This window comes from Hordeum vulgare, chromosome 3H (genome assembly GCF_904849725.1).
Source record: "Hordeum vulgare subsp. vulgare chromosome 3H, MorexV3_pseudomolecules_assembly, whole genome shotgun sequence".
Taxonomy (NCBI): Eukaryota; Viridiplantae; Streptophyta; class Magnoliopsida; order Poales; family Poaceae; genus Hordeum; species Hordeum vulgare.
Window position 1 is genome coordinate 253,056,353 of NC_058520.1, and position 14,876 is coordinate 253,071,228.

The following is a 14,876-nucleotide window of genomic DNA, read 5'->3' on the forward strand; positions in this document are numbered from 1 at the left end:
CCATTAGTTCTATCGAACCACACATCTACATTTTCAACAACCTTGTTTTAATAGGTGTTGAAGACTCAGTAGGTGTGTGAATCCTTTCCGTAACCAAGCATAAAACACTCATGTGCTTTAGGTGAAAACTTTCAGCTATGGTGAGGATCTCTAATCCAGCATCTTGCACCGAAGACTTTGAAATAACTTACATTGGGTTTCTTGTGAGTGAGGAGTTCGTATGTGGTTTTCTTGAGGAATTTGAGAAGATATACCCTATTGATGATGTGGCAAGCAGTGTTGATTGCCTCGGGCCAAAAGCGACGAGGAGTGTGATATTCTTCAAGCATAGTCCATGCCATTTCAACCAGAGTCATGTTTTTGCGTTCAACAATGCCATTCTGTTGAGGAGTATAAGGAGAATACAATTCGTGAGTAATACCAAGTTCATCAAGATAACCATCGAGAACAGTATTTTTGAATTATGTCCCATTATCACTCCTGATGTGTTTGATCTTGACGTCGAAGTTTGTTGAGGCCCTTGCGGAAAATCGCTTGAAGACTACCTGCACTTCAGTTTTGTAAGCAATGATGTGTACCCAAGTATAACGAGAATAGTCATCAACGATGACAAAATCATATAGAGATGTTGCATTGGTTAGAGTAGTATAATGAGTAGGTCCAAAGAGATCCATGTGAAGCAATTCAAACGGACGAGTAGTAGTCATCATAGTCTTTGAGGGGTGTTTGGATCTGGTCATTTTTCTAGACTCACAAGCACCACAGAGATGGTCCTTGAGGAATTTGAAGGTTTCAATGCCAATGACATGCTTCGTCTTCACCAGTGCAAATTCCTCATGCCTGCATGACCAAGTCGTCGATGCCATAGCCAGCCTTCTGATGTTTTTGCTAGTAAACACGTGGCTGGTTGAGGACCTGTGGAAACAATATACAAGTCTCCTCTCCTAAAGCCTTCGAAGACTTTGGATTTGTCAGATTCCATGTTGACTACACATCTATATTTTCCAAAGATGACAATCATATCAAGATCACAAAGCATTGAGACTGGCATGAGGTTAAATCCAAGTGATTTGACAGGCATGACTTTGTCCATGTGCCGATCCTTAGAGATAGCAACTTTACCAAGTCCTAATACCTTGCTTTTACCTTTATCAGCGTAAGTGATTTGCTTCAGTGGTGATGGAGTCAGTGGGATATTCATCGATAAGATTTTATCACCATTCATGTGATTTGTAGATCCATTGTCAAGAACCCACTATGTGTTCCTGGGTTGATCATCCTGCACATGAATTAGTACAACTTACCATCTCATATGCTTCAGATTTGAAGAATATGATATCAATTTCATCAAACTTGAATTTCATCACAAACAGTAAATTTGAGGACGAGTGACATGTTAGATCATTTCATCATGTTTTAGCTTGTGTCCAATCAAGCAATTTCCTCAAGTCTGCAGCACATTCTTCAAATGATGACTTTCATCTGGTGACCTGACGTGCAGAAGTGATTAGTTCGATTTCTTCACCACCCACATCTGAAGGGGTGGCAAAGAGTTCATCATCCTAACAACACCATATGAGAATTGAGGCATTGAAGCTAATGTACTTCTTTTCATAGTAGGGGAGTCACGGTACTCAAATGAATAGGCAGAAAATTCTTAGGGGACTTATGAACATAATGATTTGAGGAATAGTGCTCATATTCATGTTCCTTGTAGTTTCCCTGCATATCACAAGCATTAGTGTGAGTAGGAGCATAATTTTTACCATTTGAGGAATTTGATCCTCGTGAAGAATTTGGTCCACCTAAGGAATTTGTCTGGGGTTCTGGTTCTTTACTGGTGGTGTCATGAGGACATTCACCTAAAGATTTTCCAGCCAACTTTTGGGAACCCAGATTTTCCTCAGAGGAGGTCCATTCGTGCACTTAGTTCCAACATATCGAGCAAATACTTCACCGGATTGATTTTTGAACAGTTTATAGTTGGAGTCAAATGACTCATCAAACGAATAGTACATTTCACATGCAAAGCCTGTTAGAGTGGATGGATCAATGTGATGTCATTTAGCAGCAACCCATGAGGTTTTGGGGTACTGCTCAGGTTTCCACTATGATCCATCAACATTCTGTTTCCTCTCGAAGGTAATGCCCTCTTTGCTCGGGTTGGTGTTCAGAATCTATTTTTTGAGCACATCTCAAGGGGTTTGATGCCTTTGAGACTTTTGTATATGCCTGTCACATACAATTCCTTCAGTCCTGCATTTTCATCAGTAGCATTTGTGGCTTCCTCATGTGAAGAATTTGATATCACATGAACAGTTGAGGAATTTGTAGCGATAGAGGCATTTGAGGTTTCATGTGAAGAATTAGCAGTTTCACGTTTGAGGCATTTCAGACATGGTGGAATCAATTCTTCTTAAGCGGTACTGATCTACTTAGCAAGCAATGAATCATTTTCCTTTCAAAGATCATCATGGGACATTTTAAACTTCTCAAGATAAAGCTTTCTTTGAATAAATTCATAGGAAAGCTTCTCGTGATCAGCCAAGAGTGTACCATAATGATCTTGAAGACTATCAAATATAGACTAAAGACTTTTAACATCTTCAGTGAGGATTTGAGTATGATTCATTTCATCATTCAACATATCATCGCTTTTGTCTAGCAGTTTCTGAAGCTTATCCATAGCACTATGTTTCTTAGTGGAAATGTTAGAAAGTTTATAGTAACTGGATTTCTGATAATCATCAAGTTCACAGTCATTAGAATCAGAGGAGGATGTGTGGTTTGGTACCTTTGAACCTTTTGCCATGAAGCAATAGGTTGGAGAGAAATCATAATCATGTTCATCAGTGTTGTTGACGTTGTCATTTTCTTCGAGGTTGAAGATTGACTTGCTCACGAATGTGGTAGCAAGTGCAAGACTTGCCACACCAGATTCTGACTCCACTTCAAAACCTTCCTCTTCATCACATTCCTCAAATTCATCTTCAGAATCCATTTCCTTGCCAATGAGTGCCCGAGCCTTTCTGAAACTGGTCTTCTTGTGCGATGAGGACTTTGAAGATTTCTTCATTTTCTTTGAGTCATCAGAACTTTCATCCTTGTATTTCTTCTTCCTTGATTCTTTCACCCAGCGAGGACAGTCGACAATGTAGTGACCAAATTTGTTGCATTTGTGACAAGTTCTTTTCTTGTAGTCCTCAGATGAAGATTATGATTTCCTCATATCTTTTCTTGATGACTTACCGAACTAGCCACGCTTAGTGAACTTCTGGAATTTCCTCACGAGCATAGCAAGTTCCTACCTGAGTTCTTCAGGATCACCCAGACTGCAGTCAGATTATTCTTCTTCGGATGAGGAAACAGCCTTTGCTTTCAGCGCATGAGGTCTTGAATAACTTCGTCCATATATATATATCTCTTTTCTTCTTGTTGGAATTCATGAGTAGTGAGCCTCTCAAGTATATCAGCAGGATCAAGCATCTTGTAGTCTCTTCGTTCTTGGATCATCAGAACCAGTGTGTCAAATCATGGGTCAAGAGATCGTAGCAGTTTCTTCGCAACTTCATGGTCTGTGATGTCTATGGCTCCGAGAGCTTGCAAATCGTTTGAAATATCAGTGAGGTGATCAAAGGTATCTTGGAATCTTTCATTATCATGCCTCTTGAAACGATTGAAGATATTGCGAAGAACATCGACACGAGAGTCACGCTGGATTGAGACTCCCTTGTTGACTTTGGACAGCATATCCCAGATAAGCTTAGCTGTCCCGAAAGCACTGACTCTGCCATACTGACCTTAGCTGAGGTGGCCAGAAATGATATTCTTTTCTTGTGAGTCGAGTTTCTTGAACTTCTCCACATCAGCGGCAGAGATAGTAGCAGTGATGGAGGGAATGCCATTCTCCATAATATACCAGAGATTGTTGTCAATTGCTTGAAGATGCATTTGCATCTTGTTCTTCTAGTAGGGTAAGTCCTTTCCTTCGAAGGTAGGACAACCTGCAGTAACCTTCATCATACCTTTGGTCGACATAAGTAAAACTCCACGCGGTTAAACCAAAATCACACAGAACAAGGGAGTACCTTGCTCTGATACCAATTGAAAGTGTGTTATATCGACTAGAGGGGGGTGAATGGGAATTTTTTACAAATTCATCACTGGGAAAAGTCCTTGTGAGGAAAGTCCTCAGTCATGAATTGAGTGCAGCGGAAATAATACTTAGTGAGAAGTGCAAAAACGTCTAGAGAAAAATACTCAACACGAATTTAGACAATCGGTTTGCACAAGACACGAATACCGGATAAGCAGGTGATGAATAACTTAGGTGAAGAATTTGAGGTGAGGAATTCATATAAAGTCTTAAGTCAAAATATTCAAACAGTACAGATGAAAGTCTTCAACATGCAACTTAGGAAATGAAAAGAGTTGAGGAAATAGAACCGGTAGCTTGATGAAGACATTTGTTGATGACCCAGTTCCAACTGGTGTGACAGTTGTACGTTTGGTTTGGAGCGGCTTGGTATTGAAACCAAAGGACCCACAGTCCCGGGACACAGTCCCTACCATATTATCCTCGAGCTTAGGACACACAATCCTCACCCAACACTCGTGGTAAGTCTTCGGGGCGGACTTCCAAACCCTCAAAAACTCGGTCACCCGGCGATCCACAATTGACTGTTGGATGCTCTAGACCATGACGCTTAGCAGTATGGAGGATGCACGGTCCTCAAAGGTAACAAGCATCGGTTCCACACAAGAATAACATCTTCGGTGTGCTCCCTCACTTGGGTTTTGGGTTGGGTTTGGGTGTTTGGGGTATTTCCTCACTTGATGATTTTCGCTCAAAGGTTTTGAGGAATTTGGGTTGCTCTAAATGACTAGTGTGAGTTTCTCAAGGAGCAACCAACCAGCTAGTGGTTGTGGGGCGGCTATTTATAGCCTGGGAGCATCCGGACATGATTTGACATAAATGCCCTTAATGACATGACTGTTGGGTGGATAAGATTTGGGACAGGTCGCGCGTGGTGCGGGAATGGTCGGAACTTACAACTCTGAAAGTCCTTGATACGTCCATTTTGCATCATGCTTTCATGTTGATATTTATCGCTTTATGGGCTGTTATATTACCTTGTGGTACCATACTTATGCCTTTTCTCTCTTATTTTGCAAGGTTTATTTGAAGAGGGAGAATACCGGCAGCTGGAATTCTGGACTAGAAAAGGAGCAAGTCTGAGTCCTCTATTCTGCACAACTCCAAATGCCCTGAAAATCAACATGGAATTTTTTGGGAATATATAAAAAATACTGGGCAAAAGAAGTACCACAGGGGAGCTACCACGGCCCCACAAGTCTAGTAGCCGCCACCCCCTCGCCGCGGCAACAAGGCTTGTGGGCACCCTGGCGGCCCACTGGCCCCCCTCTTTTGCTATATGAAGGGTTTCGTTCCAGAAAAAATCAAGGATGAGCTTTTTCGTGGTTTTGCCGCCGCCACGAGGCGGAACTTGAGCAGATCCAATCTAGAGCTCCGGCAGGACGATCCTGCCGGGGAAACTTCCCTCCCGGAGGGGGAAATCATCGCCATCGTCATCACCAACACTCCTCTCGTCGGAGGAGAGCCATCTCCATCAACATCTTCATCAGCACCATCTCCTCTCCAATCCCTAGTTCATCTCTTGTAACCAATCTCCGTCTCGCGACTCCGATTGGTACTTGTAAGGTTGCTAGTAGTGTTGATTACTCTTTGTAGTTGATGCTAGTTTGATTACTTGGTGGAATAGTTTATGTTCAGATCCTTGATGCTATTCATTACACCTCTGATCATGATTATGATTATGCTTTGTGAGTAGTTACTTTTGTTCCTGAGGACATGGGATAAGTCATGCTGATAATAGTCATGTGAATTTGGTATTCGTTCGGTATTTTGATATGATGTATGTTGTCTTTTCCTCTAGTGGTGTTATGTGAACGTCGACTACATAACACTTCACCATGTTTGGGCCTAGAGGAAGGCATTGGGGAGTAGTAAGTAGATGATGGGTTGCTAGAGTGACGGGAGCTTAAACCCCAGTCTATGCGTTGCTTCGCAAGGGGCTGATTTGGATCCACTAGTTTAATGCTATGGTTAGACGTTGTCTTAATTCTTCTTTCGTAGTTGCGGATGCTTGCGAGAGGGGTTAATCATAAGTGGGATGCTTGCACAAGTAAGGTCAGTACCCAAGCGTCGGTCCACCCACATATCAAACTATCAAAGTAATGAACGCGAATCATATGAACATGATGAAACTAGCATGACAGAAATTCCCGTGTGTCCTCGGGAGCGTTTTTCCTCCTATAAGACTTTGTTCAGGCTTGTCCCTTTCTACAAAAGGGATTGGGCCACTTGCCGCACCGTTGCTACTACTTGTTACTTGTTATTTTTCGCTTGCTACGTTTCACCTCGCTACACCATCACTTGTTACCGCTACTTTTAGTACTTGCAGTTATTACCTTGCTGAAAACTGTTTATCAGAGCCTTCTGCTCCTCGTTGGGTTCAACACTCTTACTTATCGAAAGGACTACGAATGATCCCCTATACTTGTGGGTCATCAAGACTCTTTTCTGGCGCCATTGTCGGGGAGGGAAGCGCCTTTGATAAGTGGAATTTGGTACGGAAACATTTATATACTGTGCTGAAATTTATTGTCACTTGTCACTATGGAAACTGTTCCTTTGAGGAATTTGTTCGGGGTATCTTCACCACGAACGGAAGCACGAGGAGTTGTTCCTCAACCTGAGGTACCTACTGAAAGTATCTTTTATGAAATTCCTTCGGGTATGCTTGAGAAACTGCTGGCTAATCCTTTTACAGGAGATGGATCTTCACACCCAGACTTCCATCTGATCTATGTAGATGAAGTTTGTGGTTTATTTAAGCTTGCAGGTTTGCCCAAGGATGAGGTAAAGAAGAAAGTCTTTCCTTTATCTTTGAAGGATAAGGCATTGACATGGTATAGGCTATGTGATGATACTGGATCATGGGACTACAATCGGTTGAAATTGGAATTTCATCAAAAGTTCTATCCTATGCATTTAGTACATCGTGATTGGAATTATATTTATAACTTTTGGCCTCGTGACAGGGAAAGCATAGCTCAAGCTTGGGGGAGGATTAAATCAATGCTATATTCATGCCCCAATCATGAGCTCTCGAAAGAAATTCTCCCTCAAAACTTTTATGCTCAGCTTTCTCAAGATGATCGTACCATGCTTGACACTTCTTGTACCGGTTCTTTTATGAAGAAGGATATTGACCACAAGTGGAATTTATTGGAAAGAATCATACGTAACTCTTAAGATTGGGAGCTGGAAGAAGGTATGGAGTCAGGTATGAATTTCTAGTTTGATTGTGTTAAATCTTTTGTTGAAACAAACACTTCTAGAGATTTTAACGCTTTGTATGGACTTGACTCTGAAATAATAGCTTCTCTATGTGAATATTTTGCTGCTCATGTTGATCTTCCCAAAGACAAGTGGTTTAAATATCACCCCGTGTAGAAGTCAACATAGCTAAAACCAATCTAGTTGAGGGGAAAGTCATTGCTTTTAGTGATCATGTTGTTCCTTGTGCCTACGCTGAGAAACCACCTTACCCTGCTAGGAAAAAGGATTATTCTAAAGCTCCAACTGTGATACGTAGGGGTTACATTAGACCACTTGCACCCCCTGAGGAAATTAGAGTTGAACCTAGTGTTTCTATTATCAAAGATCTCTTAGCCGAAGACATAGACGTGCATGTTATCAAATTCTGTGAGGACTCCGCTAGAATTGCTAAACCTCACGCGAAAGACAAATACAGACCTGTAGTTTGCATGCCCGTTGTTTCTGTCAAGATAGGAGATCACTGTTATCAAGGTTTATGTGATATGGGTGCTAGTGTTAGGGCAATACCCCGTTCCCTATATGATGAAATCAAACATGAGATTACACCTGCTAAGTTCGAACCCATTGATGTCACTATTACGCTAGCTAATAGAAACACTATCTGCCCTCTGGGAATTGTGAGAGACGTAGAAGTCCTGTGTGGTAAGACGAAGTATCCTACTGATTTCCTCGTCCTTGCTACTGCACAAGATAGCTTTTGTCCCATCATATTTGGTAGACCCTTTCTCAACACTGTCAATGCTCACATTGATTGCATTAAGAAGACTGTCACTGTTAGTTTCGAGGGTGTGTCTCATGAATTTAACTTCTCCAAGTTTGGAAGACAACCCCATGAAAAAGAGTCGTCTGGTAGGGATGAAATCATTGCTCTTGCCTCTATTGCCGTACCTCCTACGGATCCTTTAGAGCAATATCTGCTTGAGCATGAAAATGATATGCATATGGATGAAAGAGATGAGATAGATAAAATTGTCTTAGAGCAATATCCTATTCTCAAGAATAATCTGCCTGTTGAACTGCTTGGGGATCCTCCCCCACCGAAGGGTGATCTTGTGTTCGAGCTTAAACAGTTGCCTGATACTCTTAAGTATGCCTATCTTGATGAGAAGGAGATATATCCTATTATTATTAGTGCTCTCCTCTCGAATCACAAAGAGAAGAAGTTACTAAAAACTTTGAGGAAGCACCGCGCGGCTATTGGATATACTCTTGATGATCTTAAGGGTATTAGTCCCACTCTATGTCAGCACAAGATTAAAACTGACCCTGACTTCAAACCAGTTGTTGATCATCAAAGGAGATTAAATCCTAAGATGAAAGAGGTCGTGAGAAAAGAAATATTAAAGCTTCTGGAAGCAGGAATCATTTATCCTGTTGCTCATAGTGATTGGGTAAGTCCAATACATTGCGTACTTAAGAAGGGAGGTATCACCGTTGTTCCTAATGATAAGAATGAATTAATCCCACAAAGGATTATTACTGGCTATAGGATGGTGATAGACTTCCGGAAACTGAACAATGCAACCAGGAAAGACCATTGTCCTTTGTCGTTTATCGACCAAATGCTAGAAAGGCTATCCAAACACACACACTTCTGCTTTCTAGACGGTTATTCAGGTTTCTCGCAAATACCTGTTGCACAATCTGATCAGGAAAAAACCACTTTCACCTGCCCCTTCGGTACCTTTGCTTATAGACGTATGCCTTTTGGCTTATGCAATGCACCTGCCACCTTTCAAAGATGTATGATGGTTATATTCTCTGACTTTTGTGAAAAGATTGTCGAGGTTTTCATGGATGACTTCTCCGTCTACGGGTCTTCCTTTGATGATTTCCTCAACAACCTTGATCGAGTCTTACAGAGATGCAAAGATACCAACCTCGTCTTGAATTGGGAGAAGTGTCACTTTATGGTTAATGAAGGCATCGTCTTAGGACACAAAATTTCTGAAAGAGGCATTGAAGTTGATAAGGCTAAGGTTGATGCAATTGAGAAAATGCCTTGCCCCACAGATACACAGGTATACAAAGTTTCCTAGGTCACGCTGGTTTCTATAGAAGGTTCATTAAAGACTTCTCTAAGATTTCTAGGCCTCTTACCAACCTCTTGCAGAAGGATGTTCCTTTTGTTTTTGATGAGGATTGTGAGGAAGCTTTCGAAATACTTAAGAAGGCCTTGATAACCGCACCTATTGTTCAACCACCTGACTGGAACTTGCCCTTTGAAATCATGTGTGACGCTAGTGATTATGTTGTTGGTGTTGTTCTAGGACAAAGAGTTGACAAGAACTTGAATATTATTCACTACGTTAGTAAAACTCTAGACAGTGCCCAAAGAAACTATGCCACTACGGAAAAGAGTTTTTAGAAGTCGTGTTTGCATGTGAAAAGTTCAGATCTTATATAGTTGACTCCAAAGTCACTATTCACTCTGATCATGCTGCTATTAAGTACCTTATGGAGAAGAAGGACGCTAAGCCTAGGCTAATCAGATGGGTTCTCCTACTACAGGAATTTGATTTGCACGTTGTTGACCAAAAGGGTGCTGATAACCCTGTAGCACATAACTTGTCCAGGCTAAAGAATGTCATTGATGACCCACGACCTATTGATGATAGCTTTCCTGATGAGCAACTAAATGTCATCCGCACTTCACATAGTGCACCGTGGTATGCTGATTACGCAAATTATATCGTAGCCAAATACATACCACCCAGTTTCACCTACCAGCAAAAGAAGAAATTCTTCTTTGATTTGAGACACTACTTTTGGGATGATCCTCACCTTTATAAGGAAGGAGTAGATAGTGTTATTATACGTTGTGTGCCTGAACATGAACAGGGACAGATCCTGCAGAAGTGTCATTCCGAAGCCTACGGAGGACAACATGCTGGAGATAGAACTGCTCATAAGGTATTGCAATCAGGTTTCTATTGGTCCACTCTCTTCAAGGATGCCCATAAGTTTGTCTTGTCTTGTGACGAATGCCAAAGAATAGGGAACATCAGTAAGCGTCAGGAAATGCCTATGAACTATTCACTTGTCATTGAATCGTTCGATGTCTGGGGCTTTGATTATATGGGACCCTTCCCGAGTTCCAATGGGTACACTCACATCTTAGTTGCTGTGGATTACGTCACTAAGTGGGTAGAAGCTATCCCCACTAGAAATGTTGATCACCACACCTCTATTAAGATGCTTAAAGAAGTCATTTTCCCAAGATTTAGAGTCCCCAGATATCTGATGACTGATGGCGGTTCACACTTCATTCATGGTGTTTTCCGCAAGATGCTTGCTAAGTATGATGTCAAGCATAGAGTTGCATCTCCTTATCATCCTCAGTCTAGTGGTCAAGTGGAGTTGAGTAATAGGGAGATCACATTGATCTTACAAAAGACTGTCAATAGATCTCGGAAGAATTGGTCTAGTAAACTTGACGATGCACTATGGGCTTATAGGACTGCTTATAAGAATCCCATGGACATGTCGCCGTATAAAATGGTTTACGGTAAGGCCTGTCATTTACCTCTTGAGCTGGAACACAAAGCTTATTGGGCAATCAAAGAGCTCAACTTCGATTTCAAACTTGACGATGAGAAGCGGTTGTTTGATATGAGCTCATTAGATGAATGGAGCGCTCAGGCATATGAGAATGCCAAGTTGTTCAAGGAAAAGGTTAAGAGATGGCACGAAAAAACAATACAAAAACGAGAGTTCAATGTAGGTGATTATGTCCTGCTATACAATTCTCGTTTAAGATTCTTCGCAGGCAAGCAGTGGTAAATGGGCAAAGAATCAAGCATTACATCTCTGGTACTCCCATAAATGTTGAGACCAATATCATCAATATCATAACTCCAGAGGAGTACATAAGGGATGTTTATCAGCCTGTTTCAGACCCTGAAAACGAAGAGGTATCTGTTTCGGTAAGTAATTGGACTCCGAAGCTTTTCCAATAGGAAATTTCCTCCGTTTTGGAATTTTTGGAAAATTGGAAAAATAAAAAGCAGTCCGGAGAGCGCACGAGGCGGCCACAAGCTTGGTAGCCGCCACCCCCTGGCGGCAGCTACATGGCTTGTGGGCACCTCGTGTGCCTCCCGGACTCCGTTTTCTTGCGGAGCACTCCTTCTGGTCCAGAAAAAATAATTATATATACGCCCGAGGGTTTTGATCTCCGTATCGTGCAGTTTTCCTCTGTTTTTGGTTCGAGCCTGTTGTCTGCACAGATTTAGAGCAAAGATGTCTCAGGAATCTGTTGGGGAGAATGATCTTCCCCAAGTTCATGAAGTAGTAGATGCTGATCTGAAAAGAGTAGAAGTCACGGAAGCCAGGGACAAAGCTAAGGAGAAAACCCAAGCTAGGGAGGAAGTTCAACCTATGTTCAACATTGAAGACGTTGAAGGAGTAGATTTTCTCCAACCCTTCCTCCACGTGTTGTCTCCATCCTTGATTGAACTCTTGAGGTTTTGAAAAACAACTCGTGCTCGCAATATTTCCCTTTCTCGTGAAGTTGTTTTGCTGGAAAACCATGTCACAGATCTCAAAGGTATAAATCAAAGATTGATAGCTCTGTTGGAATCAAAGGCAACAACTCCACCACCTTCACCACCAAAGGAAGACAACTAAGCATTGGTATGGGCAATCCCCTTGGCTTTTGCCAAGCTTGGGGGAGTTGCCCTGGTATCGTATCACCTTTATATCTTTTGCTTTTACCTTTGTTTTAGTTCTTTCTTTTTTAGTTTTTATTTCTTCTCTTAGTGGAATAAGTCTGTAGTGTTTAGTTTGAGTTTTTTTGTTTTGTGTCACCCCCGATGTATTCGAGCTTGCAAGCTATATAATAAAGAGTATCTTAGTCAATGGCTTTGTTTTGTGTCGTGATCAAAAGTATGAAAAGAACGATAACATGAAAGATCATGAGATGATCTTATGGAAAGTGATAGCTTCACATATGACAAGTATGATGATTGAAACTTGTTGAGAATAAATCAACATAGACCTCAGTCATTGTTGCAATTAATAAGAAGTAATAAGGAAAGAGAGGTTCACATATAAATATATCATCTTAGACACCTTCTATAATTGTGAGCACTCACCAAACTATTACATGCTTAGAAGTAGATGTTGGACAAGGAAGACAACATAATGAATTGTGTTTGCTTGGTTCCAAACAATGTTATATGATTAGAGATCCCTTAGCATGTGACGATTGCTTCCACCTCGTATTAGCCAAAACTCTGGCACCAAGTAGAGATACTACTTGTGCATCCATAAACCACCAACCTAGTTTTGCCATAAGTGTCCACCATACCTTCCTATGGATTGAATAAGATCCCTCAAGTAAGTTGTCATCGGTGCAAGCAATAAAAATTTCTCTCTAATATGTATGATATGTTAGTGTGTGGAAAATAAGCTTTATACGAACCTGTGATGAGGAAGACATAAAAGCGACAGACTGCATAATAAAGTTCTTTATCACAGGAGGCAATATAAAGTGACGTTCCTCCGCACTAAGAGGACACACATCCAAACCTCAAAAGCGCATGACAACCTCTGCTTCCCTCTGCGACGGGCCTATCTTGTACCTTTACTTTTTTCCCTTGTAAGAGTCATGGTGATCTTCACCAATTCCCTATTTTGCCTTTTTCTTGGCTACCGTCACATGCTTGGGAAAGATCTATATTCATATATCAACTTGGAGATGAGTACTTATGCTTTCTTATTGTTGACTTTACCCTTGAGGTAAATGGTTGGGAGGCAAAACTATAAGCCCCTATCTTCCTATATGTCCAGCTGAAACTTTGATCCCATGAGTACCATGTGAGTTGTAACAATTGTGGAAAACAAAAGAGATGATTGAGTATGTGGGTTTGCTTTACAAGCTCTTATTTGACTCTTTCTGATGTTATGATAAATTGCAATTGCTTCAATGACTATGGATTGTTGTCGGTTACTTCTCGGTCAGGTTTTTGCTTCATACTTTGCTTTGTGAAGGAATTTTTACTTTCCCATAAGAATCTTTATGATGTATTGTTGTTCTATGTGTGATCATGATGCCCTCATGTCCGTATTTTGTTTTATTAACACCTTCATCCCTAAACATGTGGACATGTTTATGGAACTTGGTTTTCGCTTGAGGACAAGCGAGGTCTAAGCTTGGGGGACTTGATACGTCCATTTTGCATCATGCTTTCATGTTGATATTTATCGCTTTATGGGTTGTTATATTACCTTGTGGTACCATACTTATGCCTTTTCTCTCTTATTTTGCAAGGTTTATTTGAAGAGGGAGAATACCGGCAGCTGGAATTCTCGACTTGAAAAGGAGCAAGTCTGAGTACTCTATTCTGCACAACTCCAAATACCCTGAAAATGAACGTGGAATGTTTTGGGAATATATAAAAATACTGGGCGAAAGAAGTACCAGAGGGAAACTTCCCTCCCGGAGGGGGAAATCGTCGCCATCGTCATCACCAACACTCCTCTCGTCGGAGGGGGGTCATCTCCATCAACATCTTCATCAGCACCATCTCCTCTCCAATCCCTAGTTCATCTCTTGTAACCAATCTCGATCTTGCGACTCCGATTGGTACTTGTAACGTTGCTAGTAGTGTTGATTACTCTTTGTAGTTGATGCTAGTTGGATTACTTGGTGGAAGAGTTTATGTTCAGATCCTTGATGCTATTCATTACACCTCTGATCATGATTATGATTATGCTTTGTGAGGAGTTACTTTTGTTCCTGAGGACATGGGATAAGTCATGCTAATAATAGTCATGTGCATTTGGTATTCGTTCGGTATTTTGATATGCTGTATGTTGTCTTTTCCTCTAGTGGTGTTATGTGAACGTCGACTACATAACACTTAACCATGCTTGGGCCAAGAGGAAGGCATTGGGGAGTAGTAAGTAGATGATGGGTTGCTAGAGTGACAGAAGCTTAAACCCCAGTCTATGTGTTGCTTCGCAAGGGGCTGATTTGGATCCACTAGTTTAATGCTATGGTCAGACGTTGTCTTAATTCTTCTTTCGTAGTTGCGGATGCTTGCGAGAGGGGTTAATCATAAGTGGGATGCTTGTCCAAGTAAGGGAAGTACCCAAGCGCCGGTCCACCCACATATAAAACTATCAAAGTAACGAACGTGAATCATATGAACATGGTGAAACTAGCATGACAGAAATTCCCGTGTGTCCTCGGGAGCGTTTTTTCCTCCTATAAGACTTTGTTCAGGCTTGTCCCTTGCTACAAAAGGGATTGGGCCACTTGCTGCACCGTTGCTACTACTTGTTACTTGTTACTTTTCACTTGCTACGTTTCACCTCGCTACACCATCACTTGTTAACGCTAGTTTCAGTACTTGCAGTTATTACCTTGCTAAAAATTGTTTATCAGAGCCTTCTGCTCCTCGTTGGGTTCGACATTCTTACTTATCGAAAGGACTACGATTGATCC